Source organism: Corythoichthys intestinalis, chromosome 1 (genome assembly GCF_030265065.1).
Source record: "Corythoichthys intestinalis isolate RoL2023-P3 chromosome 1, ASM3026506v1, whole genome shotgun sequence".
In the NCBI taxonomy this organism is placed as follows: Eukaryota; Metazoa; Chordata; class Actinopteri; order Syngnathiformes; family Syngnathidae; genus Corythoichthys; species Corythoichthys intestinalis.
The window spans coordinates 34,817,016-34,838,832 of record NC_080395.1 but is presented as its reverse complement, the minus strand read 5'-3'; positions in this window follow the sequence as shown (position 1 = coordinate 34,838,832).

Sequence of the window (21,817 nt, the reverse complement as noted above, 5' to 3'; positions counted from 1 at the left end):
TAGAGCGAGTGAGAGAGAGAGAGAGAGAGAGAGAGAGAGAGAGAGAGAGAGAGAGAGAGAGAGAGAGAGAGAGAGAGAGAGAGTCCACTGCTACACTCAAGTTTAGTTGCTGAAACAGTAATATTTATGCAATAGATTGTCTTGAGTCGTGTATGTTGTTAAATCCAATGTGACTCTGTTAGAGGTGAGTAAATGAAGCCACTTGTATTGTTTGTATTCTTTGTTGATGAGATGTTACCAATTAGCACGGAGCGCTAAGCTAGTTAGCGATTATGCTAATCAGTGTCTTAAGTGTCCGTTTGTATTGTATTTTTAAAAAATTTTTTTATAAGAAAACCACACACATAAAGTCATTCATATAGCAGTTCTCCTTTCAACACATTCAAACTGTAAATTGTCATACAAGAGAGTGTACTTTGAAATTGGATTCTGATTGTATTTTTGAACAAATGTTTGATAAAGAAAACTGATTCATTACAGTCTGCCTCCTCCTTATTCGCTTTTGTGGTTTAGTTTGTTAAGAAAATAAATGAGTCACTGACAAAATTTATATTAACGCTATGCCCACAAGAAAGAAAATGTCGATCAGCAGCAGTTTTTTTATTTGAAATAACAGGACTTTTTTCTGATTTGTGCACTGAGAAATTCTTTTATGTTTCATACGCAGAACCTTCAAGTTTTATGTGGTTACTTAAAACAGTATAGTTGTAGACTACAGTTAAGTCAGGAAGCTGTCATAAAATATTATTTTTGAAGGAAATACTCATCCATTTTGTCTTCATTGTTACTTACAACATCCTAAAACAACTCCAAGTGAAATTGTGAAGGCCATTGAAAAAAGTGACATTTAGCAGATTAATGAATTGTTTAACCCTTTAACACCTAAGCCTATTTTGGCCGAATTTGCATGCATTTGATGTTGCCTTTATATTTCAAAGAAAAAATTGTTTACAATGGCCAAATTGGGTCCCTTTTTTCATTGAACTTCATGTCCAAACTGTTGTTTTCTTCACTGATCAATTTTAAACCACATTTTGGACTCCAAAAGACAAAAAAATCCCAAAATCTTTTTTCAAAATTTGTAATGTTGACGTCCCACTGACAACCAAACATGCTCGACCAACCGTTTTGAAGCTTGATAATATTTATTCAACTTGTTAGAATAAACATTCAATAGAAAAAAATAAGATTGAATAGTTTTATGTTTGACAATTCAACACAAACAGCAGGTATGGTCATAGGCGTTTTTGGCCTTTACACATACTATGGTCAAAACAGGTTTTATAGTGTGCAAAATAGTGATTTTTTTTTTTTAATATATATCATCTAACACAAAAAGGGTTTGGAAGATATCTCTTTGTGAAGTTAGGGGTTGTACCCATCACCTTATCAAAAGTATATACCTACATGCAATCAAGCTTCTCGAACACACATCTACATAAAAATTGAAAAGAGTATAGTGAAGAAAAAATATATAACATTGAAAAAAAGTATTTTAAAAAAATATTGACAAGTATGACAAGTAGTTCAATTCAAATTTTTCAGGCATGCGACCCAATAAAGTTTTTTTTTTTTTGTTTTTTTGTTTTTTGCGCACTCAATAAAGCTTCTTCTTGAACAGGTCACGGAGCTGCGTCACACACGTCACACAGCCTACTCTTTCGCCGTTTGCGCTCTACTGTCACTTCTACTCGCCGAGACATCGATTCATCAGAGGAAAACAACGACAAATATGACTCATCTTCTTCCTTAAGTTAATGAAATAATGCATTAGCTTGTGCTAAATGTAGTTTTAGATTCATTCTGCACGTTTCAAAGTCGCTCGTGCGGGGCGGCTATTTTTCGGCACAACACCGGCCGCTTCTTGCTTCGCATGCCTGCCTCTCAATAGTTGGCGCCTCGCTCGGAAATGTATTAAAAATGATCACATTCGGTTCGTCCTTCCTGACATCACAACGACTCTTGGGATAAGTAGTCTTTTGTGCTGCGTTCGGTTTTGAAAAAGGACAAGAAATGATGGAAATATGGAGATGGATACATGGTCCATGCAGCGTTTTAATGCATATTTATGAGTGCAATAAAACTATAAAACTCAAATGACATTATCTCCCGTTTTTCTTGGCCGATTGACTTCAAATAAAAACTGGTGTGGACATCAACTTCCGCACTTTCAAACGAGACCAACCAGCAGCACGTGGGTGATGTAATTACAGCGTGACGAAGCTTCAAAGACGATATGCGTAAACGCGTCGCTGCCGACACGTTCGGTGTTAAAGGGTTAATTAAGCAATTATAAAAATAATTGTTAGTTGCAGCCCTAAATGTGTTATATTTGGGAAGAAAGTACATTGCAATGTTATCAATTTGATGACATGGTTTTAGGCAAGGATTACCCGCCAAGTCCTGTTACAATTACAACAAGCGTGCGATTTGAAGGGGATCCCTGAGGTAAAAAACACAAGAAGCAGGGTTGTCTTCATTCATTTTTAAAGAGTCAGAGCTCCCAAAAACAGCAGCTGCCTTTAGATTTTAAGAAGTGGCATCATATCCGGTGCAGTAAAACGGAAAGGAAATATGGAGAAAAACTAGTTAGCCAGCTAGGTTATAGACTTAGCATGTAGGATTTATTAATATTATCATTATGTAATTATACATCTATTACAAATAAAACTCTCTTTTGCGAAAAACAACTAGAGATGTGAGCTTTTTATCAGACAGCAAACTCAGATTCAAATAATTGTAATATTCATATTGAGTATTCAGTAAATTACCAGGCAATTCAAGAGTAACATTCCCCAAGACATATAAGCATTACTCTTAATATTTCCATATAGTGTATTTATTAATATTTCCTCTCAGAAGCAAAGTTATAGGCTGGATGGCACATCCCCACACCACGATTGAGCAACCCTTGACTTATCGCAGGCTTATCTGTACTGCATCCACCCTTGCCTGGACTGCATAAATCCAAGCTAGAAGCCTTTTAGAAGGGATTTTCTGCCCCACTCAATCTCCTTGCTTTACTAAAAGTGTGGGACGCAAACAGAGCAAGGGCCAAAGACCTTTTAGCCCTCAGCACAATCATCTCTCACTGCATGTTTGGATGCAAAAACTCTTGGTGGAGGCACAATACGCTTAGAAGTATACATGCTGATAAAAGTCCAGTGCAGCTGCACTCTTATTAAGTATAGTGCAGCCACGCTATCAAAGTCTATGTGGGTTGACAGCCTGCTGAAGGACTTATATTCTGTTTCAATGCTTTCTTCTGTTTTTTTGTTTTATTTTTTATTATTATTCCCATAACTGCTTCAAGTGAGGGGACCAATTTAATCCAGTCCGCACTTCAGCTCTTAAAAAAAGGGAAAAAAAGAAATAAAAAATAAAACCTCAGAGAAATTGTCAGAAAAAACCTCAAGTACCTATCCCTTATACCGGTAATAGAATTTTAATAATTTAATTAAAAATGTTGTACTGCAGCACAGCAAGAGAACGGAGTAATACCAAAAATGATTTTTGAACATGTATTTACCTGTGACAGTCTACTGCTAGTCTGTACAGTGATAAAACTCAAAATTAAAAGGCAGAATCATTTATGATATTAAAAAAAACTATGTTCAAGTACATCTTATTGTGGTTGTATTGTCTACGGTTGTTCAGTTATTTCACCATTAGATCATTAACAGCAAAAGGTCTTAAATAATATCTATATATATTCATTGTTGTATGTATGGGAAAAGCATTTCATCATTTCATCGGTTCAGCATGAAATCACTGCAATTTTCAAATATTGTTGTGCTACACGCAAAAATGGACCAAGCCGATTAGAGTAGCATCAAAGAGGTTCGCAAGTACGACGACCTCTACAATGTCTCGTCAAGACATTATAAAGATTGCCAAATGGCAAGGAATTTGTGGAAGGAGATTGCTCAATATACGGAGCTGTAGGTCAGCGATTGCATTTAAAAAAAAAAAATGCAAGAACCTCTGAGAAAAGTATGTTTGTATTCGGAAGCGAATGGCCACACAAAGCTGTGACACAGTCAGCCAAAAACTGCCAGCTTTTTATCACTTTGTGTCGTATTTTTGGTTGGTGCACTTCATCATTTATTGTGTACATATGTTTGCTGTTGAGTCTGTGACTTATTTACATTTTACACTTCAAATATATGAAGAATAAAGCACAGGTTTTGTGTCAAAAGAGTTGTTTTGATGTTTAATTTTCAACAGTTGACGCACTTCATACATCATCACTGACTGATAGTGCCTCAGTGCTTTTGTGATAACGTGTTTGCCATCAAGGCTTCCAGCACAGTTTGGGAAGTTCCATAGCCGCCAGAAATCTGCTATGGCTTTCCACTGGCTGGTTGTAGGACACGGCAAAGAAATCGGACAAAACGCTGGACAACCCAGCTTGCTGGCTTCTACCCGGTGCTAGAATTCGTAAACTGCCAGTCTCTGTGCGGCATCAACAGTCGGACAGACCACCTGCGCAACAGTTTTCTGCGCCTCAACATTTGTATTGTAATAGCCCCGGATGAGGGAAGAAAGAGAGGAGTCGATGATGGCTCTCCCCACTTTATTGTGGCAATAAAATAAACAAATAACAAGGATGCCGCAACATGCAACCACAAATTTTCGCTTTCTCCCGTTCTTTCCACTTGTTTCCCGCTATGTCACTGCTCCCCAGTCTGATCGCCTCTTAAAGGACCCGCTTAGTTACGGACATTACAGTATGATCAACATTTGTTGTTCAATGCTGATGAGCTGAAGATCCACATCAAGCGTTCCACATCCGTTGGCATTCTTGTGTAACCGGGAGAAAACTAGAGGAAACTGACAAGAGTCCCCCAAAATCGTACAAACACAACGCCACATCTCTCTAGTGGCTTGGTGGTGAATTACAGAGCAACGCGTTCCCTCGCCGCAGAACAATCGAATGCTCATTGACGCCGTAGGGTCTACATTAGACATGTCCAAAGTCCGGCACGGGGTCCAAATGCAGCACGTGGTCTAATTTCATCTGGCACCCAGCCTCTCATAAAATCAATAACGTCTGGCCTGCACACAGACTTAATAAATTGGTCAGCATAACTGCTACCAGCATATGAAGTAGCTTACACACTAAATTTACCCACTAAAAGGCAGTAGCACTCTAAGCAACATTACCCCGTTCGACCTTTTACTTCCAATTTTCTTAAAATGGCTGTGAGCGAAGGGGGTTGCACCGGTGAAAATGGCTGGGAGTGAATGAGTTAGAGTTAAATGTGAGGCGATATTACCAAACAAGACACGCTGACATGTACGACAAGATTACAGGGAAGATACGCAGAGAGAAATTGAAGCAACTTGAGGCTAGTTTAATTTCAAAGCAGCAGTATTTCGCAAGAGCCCGAGAGTAGAAAGAGAACGCCACAAAGGATAGTTGCGAGATTGTTGAAATTAATAATTTAAAAAAAAGAATAAAGCAAATGTGACACACAGAATGGCTTGCTAAAATTTGCTTAAATATATTGTTCTACGTAAAGGACGTCAGCCAAGGTCGGCCCCCCACATTTTTACCGCACCAAATCTGGCCCCCTTTTCAAAAAGTTTGGACACCCCTGGTCTACATCGTCGATACACCGTCACCGCAACACAGAAGCATAACTCAGGCTTCAGGCAGTTTGTTACCGAATTTTTCGGACTACAAGTCGCACCTGAGTATAAATCGCACCAGCCCAAAAATGCCCAACGAAGAGAAAAAAACATATATAAGTCACACCGGAGTACAAGTCGCATTTTTGGGGGAAATTTACTTGATAAAATCCAACACATGGAACAGATCTGTCATCTTGAAAGGCAATATTAATATAAAAATACAATAGAGAACAACATGCTGAATAAGTGTACAGTGCATGAACAACGAAATGCGAATATACTGTCCTCACCAGGACGCTACGGCTCGGTCCTGGCTATTCAGCGGGCTAAACTCCCAAATGACGATGCTGGACGTCCGTATAATTTGCTGAATCAATTTCGTCCTCGATACCAAACAGGTTCGCATCAACGTAAATAAATTATAATTAGGTGCTTTTACAGCAATGACAAAAACGTTTAGCATGCCTTCGCTAGCACATCGTTCAAACAACCACACAACTGGCTCTAACTGTCCGATCGCGGGTGGAAAACACACAACAACAACAGAAAAGATGATACATACAGGCGTTGCCTCTGTAGATATATTTTACAAGCATAAACAATGAACGTAGGTTCCCAGCCGTGTTTTTCTCTCTCGCTAACTCGCCCACTCACTAAGAGCTACGTAGCTGTTGGTCTTCTTCTGGCGTGTGAGCGCCAGTTCTTCACGTAAACAAGTGCGAGTGCGCCCCCACGTGGGCGTGAAAGCCCCACAAACTAAAAACATGCATTTCAATATAAAAAAGTCAATAATACAATTGAACACACATTGCCAAAGGTAGAACGCTAACATGGCCATAACTATTAAGAGTTATTCAGATAACTATAGCATAAAGAACATGCTAAGAAGTTTACCAAACCATCAGTGTTACTACAAAAAAACAAAATAACATGTGAAATGATATCATAATGTGTTAATAATTTCACACATAAGTCGCACCCCCAGCCAAACTATGAAAAAAACTGCAACTTATAGTCCGAAAAATAGGGTAACTGTCTGCAATCACCATTGCAAGTCGAACCTGTCTGCAAATGAGCAGATTTGAAACTGGCAACAGTGTGATGTCACATCGTTACCTTAATTTGTAAGTCCCTGTCCACTTTGTGCTTGCAGCATTTGAAGTCATTTCAGGAGAGCTGACTAATTGACAGCGTGACTAACCGCTCTCAGATGAGAAAATAAATGGCTGCAATATATTTTAGGGCCCATTTTGTAAACATTGACATGATGAAGATTGATGTTATAAACAATAGCTTTTACATGGCTTTGGTGTGCTTTTCCTTGTTTGACAGCTGGACAGCTAAGCTATCATGAAATACAGTATGTAAATGCATACATTTGTTGTGGTTTACTATGATGTTTAATTGTGATTAAATGGTAGAGCTTGCAGTCACTGACGGCAAAATGTGCAATGTGTGATGGGCAACACCAGCCGGTCAAGTGTCAAGTGATTGAAATGAGGTGCTTATAATGTCCTCGCCATGTCCCTTCTGTTTTATGAGTCAAAACAAAGAAAGTGAATTAATTACCATTCCCTAATGCCTTCTTTAATTTTATGAAGTAGAAAGTGATGTTGTATCTGAATTTGCACAGCCATACATTATTTTTGCGTTGATGTCTATGTATTTATAGTTGGACTACCTTAGTGTAAAGTTCACACGTCAGAAAATGATTCCAAGAATAGTGTACTCCTCCATCACTTTCCACTGTCTGCAAACCTCCCTTAGCTTTTCCAAAGTTTACCTTGTGGTGATGGGATTAATGCTAAGCTTCGACCAAGCAGATGTCACAGATCCTCCTGGCTCACCTCACCTCACTGCAGCATAGAAACGATTCCGGGAAAACGTTTTGCACATTGAACATTATATTTGGTGATAGATTGGAATCAATTTGTGACATTTTTTGACTCTTTTAAACACTGTGAAATAAATAATATTAAATAAATAAATAAATAACATCTTTAGTGTTAACGTGGGCCATCACCAGAGGTTCTGTTATTATTCTTTTTAATTTTATTATTTTGCTTTTTAAACAACATTCTCTTGATTTAAAATTGTATGTACAGTATTCATACAATAATGATTAAGAGGCTTGTGTCCACATGTGTGGAGATCAAATTTTGGGAAAGCAAAATCTTGCCTAAGCAGCCACATTCAAAGCATTGCCATAATTGGTAGGGTGGCAACTAAGGGTGTGACAAAATATCGAAATGCTGATATATCGTGATACTTTGTATCCCAAAAGGTTATTGATATGCTCCTGCCAAGAATCGAGATATCATTTTAAAAAGGTGCCAATGTCTAAAAAGGAACAAGTTGCTCCCAAAATTTTCCACCATAGTAGTGTCTCAGTTAACTCTAAGGCTGCATTGACGGTGCTCGATGCCGAATCCATTTAGACTGGGAACGTTCGTTCATTCGAAACCAGCGCATTCACAGTCATTCTGTCCGATTTTCAGGGCATTTACACGTCACTTGCTGTTCATTTTAGGGCATTTACAGGTCATTTCCTGTTGAGTTTGAGTCACTGCCTATTCATTTGGGTGATTCCCAGGTCACTTCTTGTTTTGTCACTCAAAATAAACAGGAAGTGGCCCATAAAATACCACAAAATCAACAGGAAGTAACTGAAAATCAACAGGTAAATTACCCTAAATGGCCCAAAATTACCTAATTGCCTGGCATTGGCTGCCACTGACGGCCGTAGATGTTCAATCCGTTTGAAGTGGGAGGGATATTAGCGAATGAACGAATGTTCATTCGCTGCCACCCTCCCAGTTCAAACGGATTGGACGTCTACTAGTGATAAACTCATTCCAATTCACAGCAGAAGCTTGTTTTTCTGTTTATTAGCTGTTTGTAGAATATCCTAGAATGATTTCCTGACCAATGTATCGATAATTGTTGTATCGCCATATCGTCAGATCATCGTTATCATGAGCTTTGTATCGCAAATCGTATTGTGTCGTGAGGTACCAAGAGGTTCACACTCCTAATGGCAACTCCCTTTAACTTTGAAAAAAAAAAATCACTCAGCGTACAGACATTTTTTTAGATACATTATCAAAACATAAATTACATTATTATTGTAAAAAATTAATCATGTATATGGGTCATAATGACTTTTGACCTTATGCTGCTGAACAGTCACGTTCATTTATGACATCTTTTACCTTTGCCCTCATGCACCAAAATGTCACTACTCTTTCTCTTTTCATCATATCGCCTACCCTGCAAATTTCAGCCGAATAGGCTCATCCATTATTAAGTTATAGCAAAATTAATTTTCTGACCTCTCAGACTTTTGACCTCATTATCTTAAAATTTAATCACCTCTTGCATTTCATATTACAAACATATTTAGCAAGTTTGATAATAATCCCTTTATTCGTGCTTGAGCTATCTTGAAAACAAACATACAGATAAGCAGACAGGCAAACAGACATTCATCATTCATTCATCTTCCCTTCTGCTTATCCTCATGAAGGTCACGGGGACAAACAGACACACTGAAAAAAAAAAAACGTGAAGTTTTAGGTAATAACCTATGACAAGGATTTAATGTTTTAGTGGTTTTATTTGTAAATTATTTGTAAGGTTATTCCCCCAACGGCATTAAATGGCAGGCCAGTTCAAATGCTCTTGCCACTTATGGGTTCTTGGAATGGCGGAATAAATCAATTCAACAGATTGAAACTCGATTTTTCTCCACTTCCTGTCCCAATACTTAATCCACAGTTAGCAGCATGAGTTCTGCCCATGCAGAGTGCCGAAATCAATATGACGTTATAACAGCGTACGAGGGCTTTTAGGGTTAGGATTGCTTGTGCTTTGGAGCTCAGGGATAAGACATGAAAGCGTGTGTGTGCAAGTTTGTTTGTGTGAGAGTGTGCCAACAAGCAGGAGAACTCCTTCTCAGAGTTGTGGCGTAGCTCACAGTTCAAGTCGCTATTTCTTGCTGCGCCATGTAAGAGACCACACAGAGGAAGTGCTCCCTCCATCAATAATTCACCATAGACAGACTTGCTCTTTCCCCATAACCGCTGCACCGCCCACCTTGAATCTTCCTCACATTACCACAAATAGCCTCCATCTGAGGTCCTCAGATGTCTGTCTATTTAACCAAAGAGCTCCAAAACCACATAAACAACCTGGATCCTAATCTGCTAAATCCCACTTTGTTTTGACTATTTTGGTTATACAACATTAATCGCCTCAAACACAGAGAAGCTTCAATGTAAAATACGCCTTGTTGTTTTCTTGTGAAGCCCAAAAGACTACAAAACTATGTTTCCAGGGCAAATAGCAAGTCATCAATAATATGAGTGACTCTTAAAGACTTAAAAGCAACGTACAACTTTTGAAAATAAAGGAATGAGAAGGGCGCAGATGAGTGTAACTGATTTTGTCAAAAGACTGCGGTAATATCAAACAGCTATTATGCAAAGTGCCTTTGGTATCCTCATCAGAAAAAGTCATCATTAAATTTTGAGGTCTTATCATAAGTCACAAGACATTTACTCACATATCTCTACAAAGGCACCAGCATAACAAAATATTTTTTTAATGATTTCATTCTCTGATCAAGCGATTTTATGACTATAGTGGTACCTCAAGGTATGAAATTAATTTGTTCCGGAGAGGCTTTCGTGTCATGGTTCTTTCGTGTAATGGATCGCGTTTTACATGTAAATCGCCTATTTCGATCCAACCTGTACTAAAAACTAGGGTTGTCAAACGATTAAAATTTTTAATTGAGTTAATCATAGCTTAAAAATTAATTAATCGTAATTAATCGCAATTCAAACCATCTATAAAATGTGCCATATTTTTCTGTAAATTATTGTTGGAATGGAAAGATAAGAAACAAGACGGATGGTATATACATTCAACATAGTGTACGTAAGTACTGCATTTGTTTTTTATAACAATAAATCAACAAGATGGCATTAACATTATTAACATTCTGTTAAAGCGATCCAAGGATAGAAAGACTTGTAGTTCTTAAAAGATAAATGTTAGTACAAGTCATAGAAATTTTATATTAAAACCCCTCTTAATGTTTTCGTTTTAATATAGTTTTTTATTAGTTTTTTTTAAAATTTAATAATAGTTTTAAAACGTTTTTTTTATATAAAATTTTCAATCAAAAAATAAACTAGTAGCTCGCCATTGTTGATGTCAATAATAATTATGGTGCTGAAACCCATAAAATCAATTGCACCCAAGCGCCAGCAAGGGCGGCAAAACACCAAAAAACACAAGTAACAAGTGGAAATGACACTTTGCTGTCATTTTAATCTGTTTGAGCAGGGCATGTGCGTTAAAAGCGTCAAATATTTTAACGTGATTCATTACAAAAATTAACGCCCGTTAACGCGTTAATTTTGACAGCCCTTGTAAAAACACCACAATAAATTTGCCGTCGTCCTCTGATTGCCTGTCTTTATTTGTAATGCTTTGTCGCCTCTAGTGGCTCTTTAGTATAACTAGTTTGTTAGGTTCCAGCTGATTTTCCAGATGTTATCGCATGACTACCCGAGCTCATAGCAAAAACGTAGTGCTAAAAAATGCTAACTTTGGTGGCCATTGCTTGCTAATTCATCTTTCTGTTTGTGCCTTGATAACCCATCACTTGTAAATTATATTCTTTTGTTTCATGTGCATTGTGTATAGGCTTGCCAACAAGGAGGGACAACTTAGAATTAAGGCAGTTTGGATTGGTATCGATGTCGGCGGAACTAATCTTAACTTCCTGAATTCCAGGATGTCCCGTGCAATCCAGGACTGTCGGCAACCCTAATTGTGTAGCACAATTTGGTGTGGTCTGTTTACATCTATAGTAGGGGTGTCAAACAATTAAAAATTTTAATCAAGTTAATTACAGCTTAAAAATTAATTAATCGTAATTAATCGCAATTAATCGCAATTCAAACCATTTATAAAATATGCCATATTTTTCTGTAAATTATTGTTGGAATGGAAAGATAAGACACAAGATGGATATATCCATTCAACATATGGTACATAAGTACTGTATTTCTTTATTACAACAATAAATCAACAAGATGGCATTACCATTATTAACATTCTGTTAAAGCGATCCATGGATAGAAAGACTTGTAGTTCTTAAAATATAAATATTAGTACAAGTAATAGAAATTTTATATTAAAACCCCTCTTCATGTTTTCGTTTTAATAACATTTGTAAAATTTTCAATCAAAAAAAAAACTAGTAGCCCGCCACTGTTGATGTCAATAATTACTTACACAATGTTCATGGGTGCTGAAGCCTATAAAATCAGTCGCACCCAAGCGCCAGCAGAGGGCGCCAAAACTCTGAAAAACACAAGTACACATTCATTGTGCTGTCATTTTAATCTGTTTGAGTGGGGCATTTGTGCATTAATTGCGTCAAATATTTTAACGTGATAAAAAAAATTAATTACCGCCCGTTAACGCGATAATTTTGACAGCCCTAATTTATAATCAAACGTAGTTGTAGTGTTTGGAGTTAGAACTGCATTACCCAGTGTGCAATGGGATTACCCATGTGGTCATGGGACGTTACATACAAGGAAGTGTACTTTGCACTGCACGACTGGCAGAGTGAAACTGAAACTGTTCAATAAACGTTTGAGCACGATTTTCACGCCTCGTCTACTTATCAGAATAATGAAACAGACAACACAGCATTTACATCATTGCATTGCTAAGAACAGGAATTATCTATTATAGTAGGTATTATCTTTCGTATGATGAATATTGTTTTTCGTAATATGAGGCGAAATAGCTTCGAAAACCTTCGTAAAATAAATATTTCGAGTACCGAAGCTTTCGTATCTTGAGGTACCACTGTATCTATTTTTTAAACATATTCTATGTTCATAGAGATTTCAAACATTACACATGTATTCTTGAAATGGCTGTCCACCATCATTATGGGGTAACTGCTCCTTGAAGAAACTCTCAGATGTTCTAATGGAAATTACATTTAGCAACCTGCCTTTCGTCAAGGCTAGAATAAATATAGTTGCAGAATAAATATTAACACATTAGTTTTGTACTTTTCATTATGTTCATTGTATTTTGTTGGATGTTGTCCATCTTAATATGTACAGCCTGCCATAATGTAATGTCAATTAATTAGGGCTGTCAAACGATTAAAAATTTTAATCGAGTTAATCACAGCTTTAAAATTAACCGTAATTAATCGCAATTCAAACCATCTCTAAAATATGCCATATTTTTCTGTAAATCATTGTTGGAATGGAAAGATAAGACACAAGATGGACATAAACATTCAACATACTGTACATAATTACTGTATTTGTTTATTATAACAATAAATCCACAAGTTGGCATTAACATTATTAACATTCCTTCTGTTAAAGGGATCCACGGATAGAAAGACTTGTAGTTCTTAAAAGATAAATTTGAGTACAAGTTATAGTAATTTTATATTAAAACCCCTCTTAATGTTTTTGTTTTAACAAAATTTGTAAAATTTTCAATCAAAAAATAAACGAATATAAAAAATAAACCATATGATACTGTGGCGACTTAACAGAAAAAGAACGTCTCCTGCTCCGCCCAAATGCATGATGGGAAGTTGGGCAACAATGAATGTCAGTGGTGGCTGCAAATGGTATACAGTATGTTCTCCGTTGTGTTCAATTAGGCGTGTTAAGACAAAGAAGGTCTCCTGCTCCACCCAAATGCATGATGGGAAGTTGGGCAGGCATGACTGTCAGTGGTGGCTGCAAATGGGATACAATATGTTCTGCGTTGTGTTCAACTAAGCATGTTAAGAAAAAGAAAGTCTCCTGCTCTGCCCAAGTGCATGATGGGAAGTTGGACAACCATGACTGTCGTGATGGGGAGTTGGGGAGCCAGGACTGTCAGTGGTGGTTGCAAATTGTATACAGTATGTTCTGCATTGTTTTCAATTAGGCGTGTTAAGAAAAAGATCGTCTCCTGCTCCACCCAAATGCATGATGGGAAGTTGGCCAACAATGACTGTCAGTGGTGGCTGCAAATGGTATCCAGTATGTTTTGCATTGTGTTCAATTAGGCGTGTTAAGAAAAAGAAGGCCTCCTGCACTGCCCAAATGCATGATGGTGACAAAACGGCGTCATTATAAACTGTTTGAGGCAACGCATGAACGGATCATTCCGTGCATGCGTTAATTGTGTCAAATATTTTAACTTGATTAATTTAAAAAATGATCGCCCGTTAACGCGATAAATTTGACAGCCCTACAATTAATACTAAAAAAAAAAAAAAATCAGAAATCTGAGTTTGAATGAGAATTTTTTACAACAGTACACCAATCATGTTACTAAGAGAAGGTCTACTATGTACTATGTATTCAGTAAAGAACCAACAATGCCCATACTGTCAAAGTCCATCCTATCGGAGAGGTCATGTATTTTCCTATTTTCATGTCTGCTTGCCGTTCATTTATTTTACAGCAACTTGACCGATTTCATTTCTAAAAGGAATTCATGCATATTTTCATTTGAATACTTTTTGGGTGAAGTGGGGAACTCTTAAAGACACTTTTAAGGTCATATTGACTCTGACATTGTTCCCTCTATGAGGCGTTTGTGTAGCGCAGCCAACTATCACATTTTGAAATGTAGCACAGGAACATGAGCAGTTGCCAAATGGCCTTTTGTCTGTTGTGGCTGCCGCTGTCTCGATTTATTCGAGGTGTTATTTGGAAAAACGCTTTGAAAACTACTAGTCGGGCAAATTGAGGCCAATCTTTGTGATGTCCTGGACTGCCCTTTTTTGACCAGCACTTTTAACACAATGATGAGTAAGTGGTGACCAACATTTCCCGCTAATACCTCCAATTCCATATGATAAGCATGTAAGGCGTTGGTGTCCATCAAAAGATGCATTAGTGAGCATTATATTGCTAATCCGAGGATCTTTACCCACTTCTTAATCTGGATTACACAGGGGTGATCATTAAACAGCTTCAATATGTAAAAGTTTATTTTATACCCTTGGGTTTTTGTGGTTTTGGTCAGTATTTGTGTTATTCCTGTACTAATTTCAACTATATACAGTACATCAAATAAAGCTGCTTAGGGATGGATTTCTAAATGCTGTCACCATAAGGCCATTAGTATTAAAAAGTGAAATAAAAACATGACACAGCAGGTAGTGGAGATAATTTGCAGGCAGGTGACTTGGAAAGCAAACAAAAAATAGGGCACTGACTTCTTAATCAGCTTTCAGATGCAACGCTTGGGAGTTTATATTTTTTTATGTGCTTAAACAAATCTGGTGCCATTTTAAAAGGTCGTACACAAGATGGGATGCTTTAAAAGTGTGTGGTAGGCAGATGTCATGCCGAAAATACAAATATTAAGGTCATCACCACTGAAAGTGCTGTGTGAATATGTGAAACTCGACTCGCATTAACAAGATTTGGAGATGTGCACGCACTTGGTTGGTGAAACTTTCCTTACTAAAGCATGTACAGCCATACAAAGCTGCTGCTGCTTTTTGTGACATTTTGTGTTGTACACGCAGCAATCCAGTGGATCTTTCTCGTTTTAGTTCATTCTTTTGTGCTTACAATTCTGACTTTGTATTTGGATTGTGCAGGAACAGTTAAAAGAGTAAACACTGTATCTATGCAATAACTTCCCAGGTGCATTTTCATGATGGTTGTGTAATTCCTCTCGACAAACAATCCATGATAAATGTGCTTTACTCCATGTGTGTCTCATGAGGAGCTACTGTGAAGGGGACAATGTGATCACTAGGGGTTCCTACATGAGTGATCATTCTGGTGTCCCCAGTGGACAGGTTGTATCCGCACACTGACATATGCAGATGACCTTATAATCACGGTCCTCCTGATGGGAAACATGTCTTTAGTGACATTGCAGATCAGGGATGTATCTTTGTCGCGCAAAACTGTGAATATTCTGTTTATTTATTCATTTTGACTTTAGATGTTAAAAAATCAAATTTAGTGAAAAAAAAACAAAAACAAAACCAGCAAATATTCTCTTTATACGGATTTTTAAAAAAATCTTTTTTTAAAGGAAGAGAAACAATTAAAAAAATTCTCTGATTTCTCTCGTCCTCGATCTTTCATCAGGGACTACTGAAATTGGATCAGAGTTTCATTTTACCAAAAAAACATGAAGTTGACGCAAGTGATTTACTTTCAATCCTCCAGGCCATGAGTTTGACATTAGTGCTGCAGGAGGACATGAAATCTAACCTCACTTATCACGTCAAATAATTAACTCTTGGTGTTTTACCAATACTTGCTCCCAAAGTCAGTTAGAATCATACTTTAACTATTTATTGAGCAGTTAATAAATGTACGGTTATGAGTCATGGGTATAAATATGCAATGATCCTATTATACTCGAAGCTTGTGTGTCTATTTTTGGGCACAACAACAACAGACAATGTAGCCTAGAGTCACCTTAATCTGCCCCCAAGACACCTGGAAAACTGGCAGGATCCTCAGACAGTCAGACCATAGGCATTTGACCTCTTGCATTACAATTGCCTTGCAGTCCAGCAATTCCTGTCTGAGTAAGAGCAAGCCGTAAGGAGCCTACGTGCAGGAAATCACACTGATGCGATCAGTCTGAGAGCAATCGACCATAGCGTTTCTGACTCATCCCCCATACACTTCAATCTGAAACGGCGTCTCATCTTATCAACACTAACAATTGCCTTCACTCAGCAGGGCCAGGTGAGACTGGGAATTGGAAGCTGAAACACAAACTTGTGTATAATTCAATTTGAAGGTGACCTGCTACTGTGTATCGATGCACTATTCAATGTAACATTACCGCGTCGACACGTGTTGATTACCTTTAGAAAAATAACCGAAGCGGTCCCAGCAAGAGGTTACAGGTTGCCATGGAGACACATTCAAAGGACTGCAGTTGGAACGATCCCAAGAGAAAAAAAAATACAACAAAAATCGGACGCAGGTATTTATTATGAGTCAGAAGCAAAAACATCTTGACGCAGTCAGAGTTACACTCATCTGCGACTTTATTAAGCCGTACACAAGCAGTATCAAAATATTTCTAATGTACCGTAATACACAAGGATTGCCCGGTTGAGGTACTCATCATTTTTTAGTTCACAATGATGTGGTTTTACAGACGTAATTGGACAAACCTAAACACGAGGAAAAGATGTTGGACACTTCTGTTAAATTCAAAAAGTTAATTTCATATAATAGCACCAAAGCCGGTACTATGCTATTCGAGCTATGAGACAGATTGTCAATTGTGTTCTATGTGTTACGGACCAAATTTTGACTTCTGAGTAAGGTTATGATGCTTAGTAAATGATGTGAAGCAATTTTTTTTTTTTTTTTTTAATTCTAAATGCTTTCAAATGTGGGCAAGAAAAACCACAGTTTATGCACTTTCAAATGTTCATTGATCTAATATAAAACACATCTCAACATTTTTTGTGCCACCCCTGTGGAACTTTCTGGCACAATTCATATTTCATGATGTGACAAACTTTTAAATATATAATTTTAATGATCTTTTTTAAACTACTGAATAAAATTCAACATCTGATGATTTGAGCCAACCATTGTGGTAATAAATAAGAAATGATAAACAATGAAATAAACCCTTTATAGGGCAAGTGACTATTTTAGGTCACCAAACATTTTGGGTAATAAAGACCACAATACAATATTGACATAATGTTCACAAGTAGTACATACATGACTCAAAATGTGATGTCTACATAGTGTATGTGGATGCCAGTTCTCAAATATTATTTTATTTATTTATTTACTTATTCATTTTTACATATTCTTTACGAATAAATATTAATATAAAAAAAAATTAATGACATAAAAACAAAAAAAAATGTAAAAACTTAAAGTATGGTTATGGCTTCCAATAACACTCAAAAACTGTTTAAAAAAAAAAAACAATCACAGCCGTTAATTCATTGCCAGCCATTGACAACAATAAATGTCAAATTCACTTGAACTAGGAGGACTGGCCGTGAATGATCATCATTCAGTGCCATTGATGGCACTGCCTGACCCTCCCAGTCAAAATGGATTGGATGGCTAGTGCAGTCAATGGCAGCCAATGAGTTAAATTAGTGCCCTATAAAGGGTTAAATTGGAATCAGCCTTCTGAAAACTATATTTTGATTTGTTTTAGTATTCTTTAAAATTATTCACTTTTTGAATTCGATTTCTGAAATGAATGAACTTTTCAAGAATGTTCAAATTTATTGAAATACACCAGCATAAATAATATAATTTGTCTCTGACAGTGTTAGTCAGAAATGAGCATTGTAACTTGGGTAAATGGTGTTATACTTGTATAGCGCTTTTCCACCTATCAAAGCGCTTTACACTACATTACCATCTACCTACTGGTGACGCAGCACCAGGAGCAACGTGGGGTTCAGTATCTTGCTCAAGGATACTTAGGCGAGTTCATCAAGGCAGAGAATCGAACCCACAACCTCTGGGTTGGGGGGACAACTACTCTACCACTGAGCCACGCCATCCCCAGTGGTATGAAAAAGTATCTGAACCTTTTGGAATTTATCACATTTCTGCATTAAATCACCATCAAATGTGATCTGATCTTTGTCAAAATCACACAGATGTAAAAACGGTGTCTGCTTTAACTAAAACCACCCAAACATTTATAGGTTTTCATATTTTTATGAGGAAAACATGCAAACAATGACGGATGGGGGAAAATAAGTAAGTGAACCCTCTGCCTAAGGAGACTTGAAGAGCAATTGAAACCAATTTTTACCAAACAAAAAGCTGCCTTGCCCACTATAATACACACACCTGGTAAGAATTGTCTTTATAAGAAGTATTGTCTGATGTGCATCATGGCTTGGTCAAAAGAGCTGTCTAAAAACCTGCAATCAAGGATTGTTGATTTGTACAAAGCTGGGAAAGGAGACAAAACCATCTCCAAAAGTCTGGATGTTCATCAATCGACAGTCTTAGAAGTTGTCCAAAAAGTTTGGCACTTTTGCTTCTCTCCCAAGGAGTGGCCGTCCACCAAAGATGACGCCAAGAGTTCAGCGCAGAGTACTCAAAAAGGTAAAAAAGAACCCTAGAGTGTCTGCTAAAGACAGAAATCACTGGCACAATCCAATATCTCTGTGCGCACATCAACTATATGTTAACTGTGGCCAAGAATGGTGTTCATGGGATGACTCCACAGAGGAAGACACTGCTTTCTAATAAAAAAAATAAATAAATAAAAATAAAAAAATTCAAAACATTGTTGCTCGTTTAATGCTTGCAAAAACGCACTTGGACACTCTGCAGAAGTTTTGGCAAAATATTTTGGGGACATTTGAAACCAAAGTTGAATTGTTTGGGAGTAACACACAATTTCATGTGTGGAGGAAAAATGGAACAGCTCACCAGTATCAACACCTCATCCCCACCGTGAAGCATGGTGGAGGGAGCATCATGATTTGGGGCAGTTTTGCTACCTAAAGGCCTGGACAACTTGAAATCATTAATCGAAGAATGAATTCAAAAGTTTATCAGAATGTTTTGCAGGAAAACTTGAGGCCGTCTGTCAGACAGTTGAAGCTAAAAAGAGGATGGATGCTGCAACAAGACAATGATCCAAAACACAGAAATAAATCAACTTCAGAATGGTTTCAGAAAAACAAAATACACATTCTGGAGTGGCCAAATCAAAGTCCAGACTTAAACCCCATTGAGATGCTGTGGCATGACCTAAAGACAGCAATTCATGCCAGACATGCCTAGATTACAGCAGTTTTGTTGAAAAGAATGGGCCAAGATTAGTCCTGATCGATGTGCCACTCTTCTGCAGCTACAGAAAGCGTCTGGTTGAAGTTATTGCTGCCAAAAAAAAAAAAAGGGAGGGGGGGCGCACAAAATATTAAATGTGATGGTTTACTTACTTATTTTTTCCCCTTTCTGTCATTGTTTGCACACTATTATCATTAAAATATGAAAACCTATAAGTGTTTGGATGGTTTTAGTTAAAGCAGACACTGTTTTTTCATCTGAGTGATTTTGGCAAAGATCAAATTGATCACATTTGATAAAGATTTAATGCAGAAATGTGAGAAATTCCAAGAGGTTCAGATACTTTTTCATACCACTGTATCTATGAAAAGTCAGATTTTGACATAGCTCTTGTAATGGATCTCATTAGATTATGCGCAATGTAACGCAAGAATCAATCCAAAGCAAACCCATTCATTGTTAACAAGCCAACAATATGCAGTGACAGTGACAACAGCCTACCTTCATTTACCCTCAGTGTGTGAAAGTGTGTGCTTAGGTCCATTAGTGCTACGCTCTTGTCACTAGATCATTAGGCCTCATCAGCTTCAATAATGCAAAAAGAGCAAAGGAGGCAAATGAGGCAGACACAGCCTCTGCCACCTCTCAACACAGCGGGGTTCGCGAAGGTAAACAACACATTATCCAAGCTGTGTACTGGCAAAACCAAATACAAACTATTCCCATCCACTCGCGACTGTGTGGGCATGCATCTTACTGGAGGACTTGCTTTCATACTTTGTGAGCAAAATCGCAAATAAACGGCAAGATTGGAATCATAGGATTGGAGTAACACATATGAGACTGCGTGGGTTTTCTCTTGGTACTATGGCTACAGAAAACATGTATGTTGGATTGAATTAAAGAGTTTCAATTAGCCAGAGGTGTGAATGTTGGGTGTGAATGGTAGTTTAATACCCCTTTCCCACTGAAACTAGTGGGTCAACGCGCGTTTTTCCAAGCCGATGCAACCCACTAGCAATTGGCATTTGGCACCTTTCCCATTGACGAAATATGGCGTGTCTTTTTTTTTTTTTTCCACCCGTCTAACCCCCCACCCCTCCTCAGCCGTGCGTAAGGTTCGTGACGTCACCACGCTCAGATGCGCTTCGACAAGTGCGACCGAATTCATTCAGTTCAAGGAAGTTAACTGCAAAGCAACATGGAAGCCTCCTTTCCGTTGTGTTCTCTGTTTTCATGCTTTTTACTGCCCGCAAAATGGTCGAAATGCAGCAAAGGATCAACACTGTGCTTGTGCTGAGGCAACGTAGGCGACGTGAATCTTGGTTTGAAATTGAAAGGAGTCGTGTACATCACAGAAGGAGGAGAAGAGCCTTTGTTTCATCTGTTATGGCTATTGCTAACACTGCTACACCGACTGTTCGCCGTATGTGGATCGGGGCTGGAGCACATGGTTTTTGTTTTTTGTTATGACGCATCACGTACTAGCCTACGTCACCACGTAGATTAGGGTGTTGACTGTTGACCCGGGGTTTTGCTTTCACACTGCATGACGATCAGAGTCGAGGTGATTTTAACGCGGGTCGCTTGGCGGGTTGACTGACACGGGTCGAGGCGGGTCGCTGCACCTTTCCCACTGCCACCAAAAGCCGATTGTTAGTGGGTTGACACGGGTTTTTTGGCCAGTGGGAAAGGGGTATATTTGTGCTCCAATTAGATGGCAACCATCTGAGAATAGGCTAGGATAGTTTAAAGCGAAGCATGATTCAGAGTAACGAATCATGCTTTACTGAGTACAAATCCATGTTGTTATGAAAAGGTGAGTAAAATGGTTACTCTATTTGATAATTGGTTAAAAAATATTAGTACAAGATGTATCTGCATTAAAGGCACGTTTCAGTGGGTTGAAGGTGATACATAGGCAGAATACTCTGGCAACGGCAACCTGGACTGGACTGCTTGGTATGTCAAATTTCAATCCCTCATGAATTTGACCCAAACTAATTCCAGGTATGGTTAGATGCGTATGTCAATCAATCTCCCACGAAAGTAGCTTCAGAAAGCGAGCCATTTTGAAAGGGCTCGGAAAACAAAGCCACAAAGGTGTGTCTATTTTACATCCATGTGCAGATTAGATCATAAAATAAACATTTTGACTAAGAAATCTATTATATGGGCTATAAAATTGAGCAATTGATGCCAGAAAAGTCATGGACTTGACAGCAAAAACAATGTATTTTTTTCTTGGACCCAATTACGATCATTTCATTACTGATATTTCGCCATACGCAATCCCCCCAACCCCTGTGGCCGAAAAGTGTCATTGCATGTAATTGACTTCT